Genomic DNA, 14,551 nt, shown 5'->3' with positions numbered 1-14,551 from the left:
ATGCCTGCAAGGTGAGCTTTTAACACAACATTAAACATCTCTTAACATAATGTCTTAGAGTGGACAGATGATTGAAACTGGGCTTCAGTGACCCACTACTTTTTTTTTTTTATCTCATAATTTTAACTATCTATCCCATCATTGTGACTTTGCCTCATGACTTGAGTTTTTTTTATCTGATAACAATTTCTACATTTTTAAATCTTACTTTCACGACTTACCATGGGAATATAAGTATTTTTGTATAATCAAGGCTCGTTTTCATGATTTTATTTTCTTTAATTGATCATACTGGGCTTTCCGAGGCTCCCTGAACTACTCAGTCAACGTTTCAAGTCATGACGTCAGACGTAAGAGACAAATTAACGGCAGTACCGTTTGACGAGGTCAGAGGTCAAAGAACGTTGGCGTGGCTCTAATGTGACGTATGTATGTATAATAACAGAAATGTAGACGTTGATTAACTGTCAGTTGGTGACGTACAGTTGCTGTTTAGGTGACTGAAAGTTAAGCTAACTACGAGTTAAAATGACTAGAAACAGTTTTAACACAAATGAAGATTAAAATACGGCTTCTGTTTTTACCTGTGGTAAGTTGTGATGACCTGAGCAAGATATTAACTGACATACCTCGAAAATGTATATTCTAAATGCTAATGCTAGCTTACTGTTTTAGCAGATAATCCAGCTGTATGCTAGCTGCCCAGTATCAAGTGGTGGAAAGTAGCTAGCGTTGTTTTAACATTAATTAACTTATTAAATACTTAATTATGTCATATTCTGCTTTAACAACACTTGACTATGTTTTCAAATGCTACTTCTACTTGACTACAATTCAGACAAACATATTTTCAACTGTAGTTAAGTGGCTTTGATTCCTTTGAGTGTGATTTCTTCACTATTGGTTTACTGTCGATACCAACCTGATTAGCGTTATGAAGTCTAAATGATAATTAAAGAGCATTCTATTACTCATAAATTTACCTAACTGATCCAGGATGTTCTTCCAACACTACAAAAGGTAGAACATTTTTGCTTCTACCTCATAAAGTTACCTGAATATCTAGAAGCTTAAGACCTGGACATGTTACAGAGAAACAGGTGATGAGCAAACCGGAGCAAAATCTACCAAGAAGCCAGACAGACAACTCCAGAGGTGTTTCATGACTGCTGGATGTGTAAGTAAGTAATTATTTTCTAACGTGAGCCATAATAACTTTAGTTAAATAGTGATGTCACAGTAGTCTCTCTCTTGTTAGCTAGTTGTTAAGTTACTCAGGAGTAAGACATGAACTAGCTTCTAACTCTGTGGTGGCATATGAGAGTACGTGCTTGTGTAAAATATATTGTTTGATGAGGCTGATAGCAGGCTAGTCTCAGAGAACTCATTAGCTAATAAATAATATGCTTTCATTTGAAACTGATATGCCAATTAAGAAAAACATGAAGTGGTTTGAAGAATGTATTTTGGTAATGTTGTTGTAGTTTCTACTTCTGCTGCTAGATGGCAGTGAAGAGCCACATTTGACTTGTAGATAGAAGATGGTGTTTATAATATAACAAACAATTTTGTGTTCATGTTCATTGTTTCCTTTTTTCTTGGTGTGATTCTCTTCCATTTTATTTTCTTTGTCAAAACACTATTTAGTTTTAATATTATTTGATTGTTTGTATCATCAGCTCCAGCACCACCCTCTACATTCAGGATTCAAGATGTTTATTGTCTCCCCTGGTTTTACAAGTACACTGGTGTGAAAATCTTCTGCTTAGAGACTCCACTACAGAAATGGTTTACAAGGTAAAAGGTAGGCTTAGACCATATGAAAATGTTAAATGTTGCGATTATCCTGATAATCATTAAACTATTCTTAAATATATTTATTGCATCGCAGATGGGAGACATCTTTTGTTACTGAAAAAAAATCACTCACAGAACCTTAAATAGGTAAACATAAGCTCTTCCTGCACAGACAAAGGATAATTAATGGTGGTAACCTCATCCATCAGTTATTTTTAGTTTGGAGTCCAAGTGTTTTGGGCTCTGGTAAAGTTATAAGATATGAAGCTAGTCCATTCCTCTGTGAGCAGAAGCCACACTAGTCATTCTGAAACTTTAAGTTGTCAATCAACACCCTGATGTCGGCCTTTCCAGTGAGGCTAAGAAGTATGACAGACCGTAAACTGCAGCCCATCCTCATCATGCATATTAATAATGTGAGAAGGAAGGAAGTCAGGGTTGTCTTCACAGCTTGATCTCAGTCTCATGCTCACTCTGATGAGCACAGAGGAACGTTGTCTTTCAAGAACACATCATTCTCCACTGAAAGACGTTTATTGAGGTGTGCTATATTTGGTGTGTACATGATTTATCTGCTGAAGAGCTTTAACATCTCTGAAGCCTTAAAGAAAGATAAGAGGAGCAGCGATAAGTTTACCCGCAGCAGCAAGTGGATTTATTATCTCCCTTCTCTCTTTGCCAAGGTAAGTTATATCTTCATTTAAACTGTAAAGCATTCACCACTCTTATTCAGAGCAACATGACGTCGATTTATACACACTGTGACTCTTTTGTCTTATATTTCCACATAAAATCTAACAGTCTTGGAACCTTGAAAATGTGTATTGAATTGATGCGTATCCTTAAAGCCATGGTTAGTTAGGGTGAATTTAAAACTGGAATAATGTTAGCAGTTTATCTGAACAACTCAGATAAAAATGTTTATCCCTCTTTAGAGAGAAACTATTTTTAAAGAAGTCTTAACAATAGAAACATCTTACAAACACCACTTTTATTCTGAAGGCATCTATTCCTGTGTGGTGTGTGAGTTTACCAAACAGTCTTCCACTAACAAACTGCCATCTGGTGGAGACTGTAACTCATTGCACCACACATTGTTGTCTTGACATGGAGCGCTGTCCCCCTTCAACACTGCAGCTGCTGGTTGAAGACATTTCTTTTGTTTCTCTCTTACATGGTTCATCCTGACTTTTTAATGTGACTTTTGTTTTTAGTGCTCTAAGGATGGCAACTCGAAAGGAAGTAAAGCACCAGGGGTCGACTGATGTGGCTTTTTCAGGGCCGGCGGTTTTTCGACATAATCAGCCAGGGCCAATAATCAGTCTGCCCCTCACAAGTACCAGCAGACATAAAGACTTTGTTTCCTTTACAGGAGTAAATGCAATCGTTACCTCTACCCCTGTTAGAAACCCACAGAACGAGTCTTTCATTCTTACATAATCAGCATTGAGAGGTCCATATACAGTTTACAAAACAATAAAATAACTAGTTAAGTCAGACAGTTACTGACTACATGCACATTAAAAAGTCTAGTTTAACAGCTTCACATCTGTCTGCTGCCTACTGTGCTGACCACAGAGGGACATTATCTTTAAAGAGGGAATGTTTCTCTGTTGTAAGCAGAATTATTGATATATTTAGTGTGATGATTCATGTGATATGATTGATCTTTCATACATTGACCTGCTGATGTGCTTTAATTTCTCAGGAGTCTCACTGAGATGAGAGGAGCAGCTATGAGTTTAAAAGTGACAGTGAGTGGATTCCTTATCCTCCTTCTCTCTGTTCCTGGTAATGTATGTCTATATTTACATTGCTGAGCATTTAGTTTCTCAGAGCAAGTCAAAAGCTATTTTTTAGAATTATATGAAAATAAATGATTACCTAAATAATATTTTTCTAGATTGTTTGTGTGATACGATGCCAAATGTTGTTGTTCATGTTTCCCTCTGTGTCACAAATGAAATCTTACAATTTCATACCTAGAAACAAGACAGTGACTAGTGTTTTAACTGGTGTTGGCAAGGGGCAGATCAAACGTCACCTTCTTCATGTTTTCTCCTCCAGATGCTCCAAAGCTTCCCTCTGTGTCAGTGAGTCCCTCTGGTGAAATAATAGAGGGCAGTTCAGTGACTCTGACCTGTAGCAGTGATGCTAACCCAGCAGCTAATTACACCTGGTACAAGGAGAACCAAACACTGATTCAAACACCAGGGGTGAAGTTGCATTTCCCCTCCATCAGCTCGGAAGACAGAGGTATCTATCACTGCAAGTCTGAGAATGAAAATGGACGGATCTACTCTTCATCTCTCTTCATAGATCTCCAGTGTGAGTACAAAACATTTACATATGAGGCATATGGTTATTAGATTTAAAGTGTTTAGTACATTTGATTTATTGTTTTGTCTTGCTCACCTCAAAGAGTTGAGTTACATTAATAGGTTACATTTTTTGATCACTACTTTGAACTTTGGACTCCTAAACTCATCACAAAGTGCTTCTAGTGGTCCTGGCTCACCTCAAAACCAGTTTACCACTCACACTGGACCCCTACCAATTCTCCTACCACCAGAACAGGAGTACAGAAGATCTACAGAGCTTCACTCTACCCTCTCCCACCTCGACAACAGTAACACCTACGTGAGAATGCTGTTCATCGACTTCAGTTCAGCATTCATCACCATCATCCTCTCCAAACTGATGACCAAACTCAGTGACCTCGGCATCAATACATCCCTCTGCAACTGATTCTGGATTTCCTAACCAGCAGACCACAGTCTGTTAAGTTAGATCACCTCACCTCCTCAACCCTCATCCTGAACACTGGCGCTCCACAAGGATGCTTGCTGAGCCCCCTCCTTTTCTTCCTCTTCACCTACGACTGCACATCTGCACATGGTTAAAACACCATTGTCAAGTTTGCAGACGACCCAACGGTGATTGGTCTCATCAGCAACAGCGATGAGTCGGCCTACAGGGAGGAGGTCCAGCACCTAACGGCGTGGTGCACCAGCAACGACTTGGCTCTCAACACCAAGAAGACCAAAGAGCTCATTGTGGACTACAGAAAGTCAAATGGCACACACCCCCATCCGTATCAATGGAACAGAGGTTGAGCGTGTCACCAGCTTCAAGTTTCTGGGTGTCCACATCTCCGAGGACCTCTCTTGGACCCTCAACACCTCCACCCTGACCAAGAAGATTCACCAGCGTCTTTTCTTCCTGAGGAGATTAAAGAAAATCTATCTGCCTCCTCAGATTCTGGTGAACTGCTACCGCTGCACCATTGAGAGCATCCTTACCAACTGTGTCACAGTCTGGTATGGCAACTGCTCTGTGTCTGAGCAGAAAGCACTGCAGAGGGTGGTGAAAACTGCCCAACGCATCACCGGTTCCTCACTCTCCTCCATTGAGGCTCTCGAGAGCAAGCGATGTCTACGAAAGGCGCGTAGCATCGTCAAGGACTGTTCCAACCCCAACCACAGACTGTTCACCCTCCTCCCCTCCAGGAGGCACTACAGGTCACTCTGCACCCGGACCAGCAGGTTCAGGGGAAGCTTTTTCCCTGCGTCTGTCACCCTTCTGGACTCCACACCTCGGTGCACATACTGTACCTCGACCGACTTATGCTCTATTTATATACTGTAAATACTGTAAATCTGTCTATAATCTCCTGCAATATTTATTCTGAACACACTTGCACTTTACTGCTTCTTTTTGCACTTCTGGTCAGATGCTTACTGCATTTCATTGTCTCTGTACTTGAACTGTACACAATGACAGTAAAATTGAATCTAATCTAATCTGAACTCAATCACTTCCTGTTATGCTTCATGAAAATGAAGTAAATCTGAATGTAATGTAACATTCAGTGATGGAGGATAAAATGTTGTTTCAGGCTCCTGATTCAGTGTCTCTGATGGTTCACTGCCCTCTAGTGGGGAAGTTTAAGTGTGGCACATTCAGGCTTCATCACTGTGAGTGCTTCCTCCTCTGTCTGCTTTAAAGGGTCAGTTCACCCAAATTACAAGAAGACACTTTCTCTCTTACCTTCAGTGGTGTGTAGCCATGCAGATAGATTTGTTCTGTTTCTCTGCACACTGGGAGGTTTGGCTGTTTTTTTTTCAAATGTAAGGTGACACTTTTTATCCCAATCTACATGTTGGACATCTCTGCACAGTTTATTAGTCTGAACCACCTAAATGAGCCAAAGTCATTAAAACATTTGTGTGGCCTCATCAGATCTTACCAGTCTTCTTGAACTATGTGTGTTACAGGTTCATGTGTCGTTAACATGAACAGACATGGGAGTTTCAGTCAGCGGCAGCATGTAGCAGGAAGTTAAGTACAATTGGCAGTTTGAACTGAATCGTGTCCAGTTGTCAAACATATTGCTCAGCTAATGGTCAGGTGGTGTGTGACTTACAGGTTATAACTTACTGCTTTAACTAGTAGCAACAAGATTAAATGTGTCTCTTTTCTCATCTGTTGTTGAACGGCCTTTTCTGGTGTCAGTTGGATTTTGGCAGTGAAACAGGTTTAGAACCAACAGGTTATGATGTCATCTTCATGTCTGTTAATAGCCTAAAGAGGAGGTACATCTAGTGGTTTAAGAGTGTGATATCTGTCTTCTGCTCACTGACAACTGAGGAACGGCTTCTTTCAAGACGACGTCCGTCTTCATTGTAAGTAGAATTGTTTGTAGATGTGACTGATACTGTAAACCTCCTGTGTGCATCATTATTTTATCTGCTGACATGTTTTATTGTCTCTGAAACCTCACATAGAGATCAGAGGAGCAGATATGAGTTTAACTGCAGCAGTGAGTGGATTTGTCGTCTTCCTTCTCTCTGTGTCAGGTACAGTTACATTTACTGCATTTAAAGAGGGAATCTGGACTCTTGCATGAAGTAGCTGTGTGCTCAGCACTTTTACACGCTGTAAACTGAGAATATTTTGGGTTTTCAGAACTTTTCCCTTCTCATCCTGTTTAATGTGTTCTAAAGTCGACCCTGGGATATTGTTCTCACAGTAAAACCCCAAAAACTGACTGTACTTCTTGTATATGATCGTACATCCGCACCACTCCCTGCTAGTTCTGTTAGTGCTGTCTGACGTCAGTGTGATGTTTCCATGCTATATACAGACAGCTTATCTTTATATCATAGCTGCTTGAAGCAGTTTGACACCTCAGTGTTCTGCTTTTTTTTTTGTGGTTTTCTCACTCAGCAGCATCCTGATCACAGAGTGAACAGAGAGAACTGACCAAGAATAGCACAGACTCTAATCAATAATATTTCTCCTCTTATCCTGGTCAGTAAACTGCATTAAAGGTCACAGGTTCAATACATTCCTGTTCACTTCACTGCACCTTCAGACTGGGTGCACACTGAGTTTAACTGTAGAAAGCATGTTCACATCTTCCACTCTTCCTTTGTTTTGTGTTCATCCTGTTGTCATTCAGAAATAACCGGAGGACATTTTGTTGAAGCATGATTAAGACCTGTTGATGACTGTAATTAGTCTGATAATCGAGGATTTTGAAGCACGTCCATGTTAACTTTCGTCCACATCATATTGTTAGTTTGATCACTTCTGTCTTATTAACTGATTGTTAACTGAAGTTATTCAGTGTCATTGTGTTTTCTGATGTTCTCTGTGTTACAGTGATACAGGGTCAGGATGGCTGGGGAGTGACTTACAGCTCTACTGAGATCTGTGCCTTACAAGGATCAACAGTGGACATGAGCTGCACCTACAGATACCCATCTACTGTAAAGAGAGTTGTTAATAGATTTTGGTTCAGGACAGTGCAGAATGAGAATTATGTGGATCTGAAAAATGAACCAGGGTATTCAGGTCGGGTTGTGCATATGTGTCTTCACAACAACTGCACTCTGAGAATCACAGACCTGAGAGAGAGCGACTCAGCTGAGTATAAGTTCAGATTCAGTACAGACCAAAAAGGTGGGAGATATATTGGTTCACCTGGAGTCACTTTGAGGGTCACAGGTGAGATTTTCATCTGAATATTATTAAGTTCTGGGTTTCAATATCTTTGTCTGTGTGTTCATATTCAGTCTAAAATGAAGCGTCTGTTTCTTATTCAGATCTGCAGGTGAGGATGGACAACTTACTGATCTATAACTCTAAACCCTGGGCATGGCTGATGTGTCACAGCAGTCGTCTTCTACCTGGTCTTCCTCGCTACGTCTGGTACAAGAATGGACGGATCATTCAGGGACAAACATCTTATCATTATTCAGACTACATCACTCCCACAGACAGCTTTTCCTGTGCTGTAGAAGGACATGAGAACTTCCGCTCTCCTCCACTGTGTGAGTTTACTTACAGTCGTCCACTGAAATAACACCTGGTGGAGCCTTTTGAGCCGACCTGTTGTACTGGACCTTAACTACATGTAATTCAGTGGTATTTGGTGATTCATTGTGCAGAATTGGGTGACAACCAAATCACAGCCCATGAGATTGTAGACATGATGCATAAATATCTTTCATTGTCTGTGCTGCAAAATTAGACAGTTAAATATCAGCTCACACTGGAGATTGTGTAAAACAAGATTTACCTTAATGTCTAATATGTAAAGTCTTTTTGATTTACAAAAAAACCTCACAGTGATTCCATGTTTATCTGCTCTTATCTTTTGTTGACACTTTCATTAATTAATTTGTTAGTAACCAATCTATAATTTCTGACACAAAACACTTGATGATTTCACGTTTTAACTGTTTTGATTCTGGTTAGTTCACAAAACATGAATGAAGACAATGAAGTATCTCACTTCATTCTTCACACTCATGTTCTTTTGCCAACTTGTGAAAAGATTTCATGTGCACTCCTCTTATTTAACGACTAGAGTTGATGAGTAAACATGAAACTGTCCAAAGACTCTGAACCAGGATCATTTTATTGATCTGCCTCCTTCAGCACTGATGAACTGTGAGACATTTTGAATGAGTTATGTTTACAATTTGAATTACAAGTAAGATGAACTAATTCGTTTTTCTGATGTGTGCCTCATGCGGATCCCTAATGCCAACACACATATTGAAATTAAATGTAAAATGTGTTCATGTTTTCTCCTCCAGATGCTCCAAGATCTCCCTCTGTGTCAGTGAGTCCCTCTGCTGAGATAGTGGAGGGCAGTTCAGTGACTCTGACCTGTAGCAGTGATGCTAACCCAGCAGCTAAATACACCTGGTACAAGGAGAATGGCGATGCAGACCGTCAACCTCTCAGTAAAGAACCACAGCTTGTCTTCAGCTCCATCCAGTCCTCTGACTCTGGAGAGTATTACTGTACAGCTGAGAACGAGCTGGGGAGGAGGACGTCTGAATACATCTATATTAATGTGACATGTGAGTGAAATACAGGAGATTAAATGACACATTCATTGTTTTTTATGTTTTCAGGTCTGTAATATAAACTGGGCTGTGGGGTTTGTTGTTGTCAGGCGTGTTCGTTTGTTTGAGAGGTGAAAGTAGACAGACCATTAGAGAAGACAGACTACGACGTACTGTTAACTATTTAATAAGAAGAATTGTATCATTAAGCAAAAGCAAAAAGCTTGATCAAGGTCTTTCTCTGTTTGAAAAATCGCAGGCAGCAGAGCCCTAAGCAGCAACGCTCTTAACTGCAACCAATCGCCCAGAAAAAGATGCAGAATTTCAGCATGTAATACATTATATATTGCTGTCACAATGTATGTGTTGAATTGTCATTGGTCAATCATATAGATAGGATGAATACTATTACTGGACAGTCAAGTAAAAAAGGTGGGGAGAAACCGTGGTTCAGACTTTAGCCCTCCCATTGGTGGTGCACAAACTCGTCCCAGTTTCTCAGCACACGAACCATGATTCCTGAAGACGTCACCCTGTTGAAGAAAACAATGTTCCTGGCTTCAACTGCCTGTTCCCTGCTATCTGCCTTTGTTTATGGTGCCTTCACTGTCGCATACGCACAAGGGATTTGGGAGGTGATATCGCTGGCCTTCGAGGCCTCCTCATGTATAAAAGTGTTAGTGAAAGTGTTCTGTCCGCTTCTGACCATCTCATTAGTCAACAGGATATGTGCAACTCTTAATAATGTGAGATAACAGGAAAAGATGGGAAAAGACAATCTATATGTGACACAGTGTGGCAGACGTCATAATTTAATGAGCAATGAATGATGTGCGTGTAGTTTCATGAGTAGTGTGTTTGTTAAGGGGAGTCACGGGCAGTCATGGGCAGTATTTAGTAGGCCGGGGTCATAGGGGACATACTAAGTGGTCGATGGGGCATAATGAAAATGTATAAATTAGACAATTGGACTCGAGTCATAGAGACTTGAGTCGGACTCGAGTCGCAAATTTGAAGACTTGCTACTCGACTCGGACTTAAGGGTAAAGACTTGAGACTCAACTTGACTTGGAAGACAATGACTTCAGACTCGACTCGACTTGAGACAAGCTGACTCGGACGACTTTTAGCATGTTGTTTTTTCATGTAGGCTATGTTTTTTTTCCATGGGATATCATTCTAATATGACCGGCAGGGCGGTTGTGAGCGTCAACGTTACGCCACTCACCAGAGCAGTCGTGAACGCCACACTATAGGTTCACACTTTTATTGATTGATTGATTGGAGACAGGCATGGGAAGCGAGAGCACAAGTACGCAAGCAGCCAAACACTCTGATCAGTGGGCACACACAACACAGTGCGGTTATTTCTAGCTAGCTAGCTAATAATGGCGACTGCCCCCGAGCCTGATGTAGCCAGTTCTGCTGCAGTTCCAAAAGTAGTGCAGTTTGCATATAAAAACTTCCACTCCGATGGAAAAAGGAGGAACGCTCAATGCAAGATATGCGACTCAAAATCAACGACAAAGAGGGAACTACGTCGAACTTTATCCGCCACTTAAAGACAGCGCATGAAGCCAAGTAAGTGAAACCAAGCTAACACTATTCGAAGTGTGTGCGCGTGCATGTGTGTGTGTTGGTGATATGTCGGTCGATCGTGTTTTGAGCATTGTTGCTAATAAGTCAAACAATTTCACTCACCACTGTCGCGAACGTTGATATGGGCTACTGTAGCCGATGTGACTGCATAAATAATATCCATCCATGGTAGCAAGCCCCCGTCTTCCAACACTTTATCACTTTTCATAACATACATCCAGTCGAGACTCATCAGCAGGGTTAATAACTTAACTAAATAACTCCCACGCAAAACCTTTATTCCTTCTAATTTAGCCTCCGATAAGTTTTTCCTCTAGCTATAGTTGCATTTATTCCACTCTGTTATTCTTTTGGAATGTGGATAAAGGACCCCATGCCAGCAAAACAAATGCACGTGGAGTAGGCACTATAGGCAGCTAAATTTGTGCCTGATGATAAATGCAGACAACTGGACTCGAGTCATAGAGACTCAACTCGAGTCGGACCCGAGTCGCAAATTTGACGATTTGCAACTCGACTCGGACTTAAGGGTAAAAACTTGAGACTCGACTTGACTTGACTTGACAACCTTGTGACTCGACTCGACTCGACTTGACATAACCTTGTGACTCGACTTGACTTGACTTGTCCACAACAGAAAAACTTGAGACTTGCTTGACACTTGAGACTAAATGACTTGCTACTCGCTTGGGGCTCGGATCGGAGGGACTCGTACAGTTGTCTGGTATAAATCCTTACATTGTCTGATTTTGTATAACTCTTTAATTTTTTGGATTCTTCTTGTTGCCTTTTTGAATTTTGGACTTTGATTAACAGCATTAGAGTTCATTTGTTGTTCCTTTACCTGCCTCTCTCTGTGAGTGTCTTGATTTTGGGTCAATTTTTGCATAAATGTGACATTTTTCTGACTCCACAACCTTGTGGAAGTTTAACATTTAATTTCTGGACTTTTATTTTAACTGAACAACAATCAGACTTCACTTCCTGTTTCAGTGTCAGTCACCTGCTGTAGTTCACTGAGCAACTGCAGCAGATTTATACTTTATACTTATGCTCTTTCAATTTTATAATAATCTGTATTCATCTTTACAGATGCTCCAAAGCTTCCCTCTGTGTCAGTGAGTCCCTCTGCTGAGATAGTGGAGGGCAGTTCAGTGACTCTGACCTGTAGCAGTGATGCTAACCCAGCAGCTAAATACACCTGGTACAAGGAGAATGGAGATCCAGACCTTCAACCTCTCAGTAAAGAACCACAGCTTGTCTTCAGCTCCATCCAGTCCTCTGACTCTGGAGAGTATTACTGTACAGCTGAGAACGAGCTGGGGAGGATGTCTGAGTACATCTTTATTGATGTGACATGTGAGTGAAATACAGGAGATTAAATGACACATTCATTGTTTTTTTTTATGTTGTCAGGTCTGTGATATAAACTGGGCTGTGGGGTTTGTTGTCTGATTTTGTATAACTCTTCAATTTCTTGTATTCTTCTTGTTGCCTTTTTGAATTTTGGACTTTGATTAACAGCATTAGAGTTCACTTGTTGTTCCTTTACCTGCTTCTCTCTGTGAGCGTCTTGTTTTTGGGTCAATTTTTGCATAAATCTGACATTTTTCTGACTCCACAACTTTGTGTAAGTGTAACATTTAATTTCTGGACTTTCATTTTAACTCAACAACAATCAGACTTCACTTCCTGTTTTAGTGTCAGTCGCCTGCTGTAGTTCACTGAGCAACTGCAGCAGATTTATACTTCTTTCTACCTCCTGACCTACCTACGAAATAACTTATTTAAAATGCTCTTTCAATTTATAATAATCTGTATTCATCTTTACAGATGCTCCAAAGCTTCCCTCTGTGTCTGTGAGTCCCTCTGCTGAGATAGTGGAGGGCAGTTCAGTGACTCTGACCTGTAGCAGTGATGCTAACCCAGCAGCTAATTACACCTGGTACAAGAAGAATGGAGATCCAGACCTTCAACCTCTCAGTAAAGAACCACAGCTTGTCTTCAGCTCCATCCAGTCCTCTGACTCTGGAGAGTATTACTGTACAGCTGAGAACGAGCTGGGGAGGAGGACGTCTGAATACATCGATGCTTATATGACATGTGAGTGAAATACAGGAGATTAAATGTCACATTCAATGTTTTTTATGTTGTCAGCCCTGCAATACATACTGGGCTGTGGGGTTTGTTGTCTGATTTTGTATAACTCTTTAATTTCTTGGATTCTTCTTGTTTCCCTTTTGTTTCTTGCATTTTTACATTTTTGACTTTGATTAACAGCATTAGAGTTCACCTGTTGTTCCTTTAACTGCCTGTCTCTGTGAGCGTCTTGTTTTTGCATAATTGCGACATTTTTGTGACTCCTCAGCTTTGTGGAAGTGTAACATTTCATTTCTGGAATTTCATTTTTAACTCAGCAACAATCAGACGTCACTTCCTGTTTCAGTGTCAGTCGCCTGCTGTAGTTCACTGAGCAACTGCAGCAGATTTATACTTCTTTCTACCTCCTGACCTACCTACAAAATAAAGTATTTAAAATGCTCTTTCAAGGGATGATCATCTGTATTCATCTTTACAGATGCTCCAAAGCTTCCCTCTGTGTCAGTGAGTCCCTCTGCTGAGATAGTGGAGGGCAGTTCAGTGACTCTGACCTGTAGCAGTGATGCTAACCCAGCAGCTAATTACACCTGGTACAAGAAGAATGGAGATCCAGACCTTCAACCTCTCAGTAAAGAACCACAGCTTGTCTTCAGCTCCATCCAGTCCTCTGACTCTGGAGAGTATTACTGTACAGCTGAGAAGGAGCTGCGGAGCAGGACGTCTGAATACATCTCTATTGATGTGACATGTGAGTGATAATCATGATCGAAAGCTTTGTCTGCTTCACATCCACAGTCTGATGCTATATTTCAATGAGAAGCTCCAGCGGTTGTTGATGGAGATCACTCAGTGTTCACAATGTGTGGCTGATTTTATAACTTGTTAAATCAAACTGCTTCAAAGTCCAGAAGGAAGTTATTATCTCACCTCCATCAGCTCTGAGGACGGAGGGAACTACTCCTGCAAAGCTCAGAACCAACATGGACAGACCTCTTCATCTGTGTTCATGGATGTCCAGTGTGAGTCACACATCCATCCCAAATCATACATGCTAGAATTAAAGCTAATATCAATGGAATATTGAGAGAGAGCGCCTAGTGGCCGGGTCTGTCATGGGGCCCGGCCGGGCACAGCCCGAAAGAGCAACATGGCACTTCTCCCTTCCCCATCCCGTGGACCCACCATTCGCAAGAGAAACCGCTGGGGTCGGGTGCGCTGCCACATGGGTGGCAGTGGTGGTGACGGGCCTGGGCAGCCCAGACCTGGATGGCAGAGGCTGACTCTGGGGACGTGGAATGTCACCTCTCTTGGGAGGAAGGAGCCGGAGCTGGTGCGGGAGGTTGAGCGTTACCGGTTGGATCTGGCGGGGCTTGCCTCCACGCACAGCATTGGCTCTGGATCCAAACTCCTGGATAGGGGCTGGACACTATTCTTCTCCGGAGTTGCCAAAGGTGTGAGGCACAGGGCGGGTGTGGGGATACTCACAAGTCCCAGGCTGAGCGCCGCCTTGTTGGAGTTTACCCCGGTGGACGAGAGGGTCACCTCCCTACGTCTAAGGGCTGGGGTGAAAACTCTGACTGTTGTCTGTGCATATGCACCGAACAGCAGTTCGGAGTATGCAGCCTTCTTGGAGGTCCTGGCTGGGGCCCTGCAGCCCCCAGATGTTCCCAGCTTACCCGCACTACTCGGGT

The 14,551-nt window shown here is 41.6% G+C and overlaps 1 long non-coding RNA gene across 1 annotated transcript; it reads left to right on the top strand.

The window, feature by feature from the left end:
• Positions 1-421: 421 nt before the first annotated feature.
• LOC115587953 (uncharacterized) lies at positions 422-1,808 on the top strand. Its single transcript, XR_003985246.1, has 3 exons — positions 422-589; positions 1,093-1,181; positions 1,680-1,808. It is a non-coding gene; the product is annotated as an uncharacterized LOC115587953 (long non-coding RNA).
• Positions 1,809-14,551: the final 12,743 nt, after the last annotated feature.

The sequence above is a fragment of the Sparus aurata genome, chromosome 1, assembly GCF_900880675.1.
Source record: "Sparus aurata chromosome 1, fSpaAur1.1, whole genome shotgun sequence".
Taxonomy (NCBI): Eukaryota; Metazoa; Chordata; class Actinopteri; order Spariformes; family Sparidae; genus Sparus; species Sparus aurata.
The sequence above is the reverse complement of the archived record's forward strand: the minus strand, read 5'-3'. Positions and strand labels throughout refer to the sequence as shown.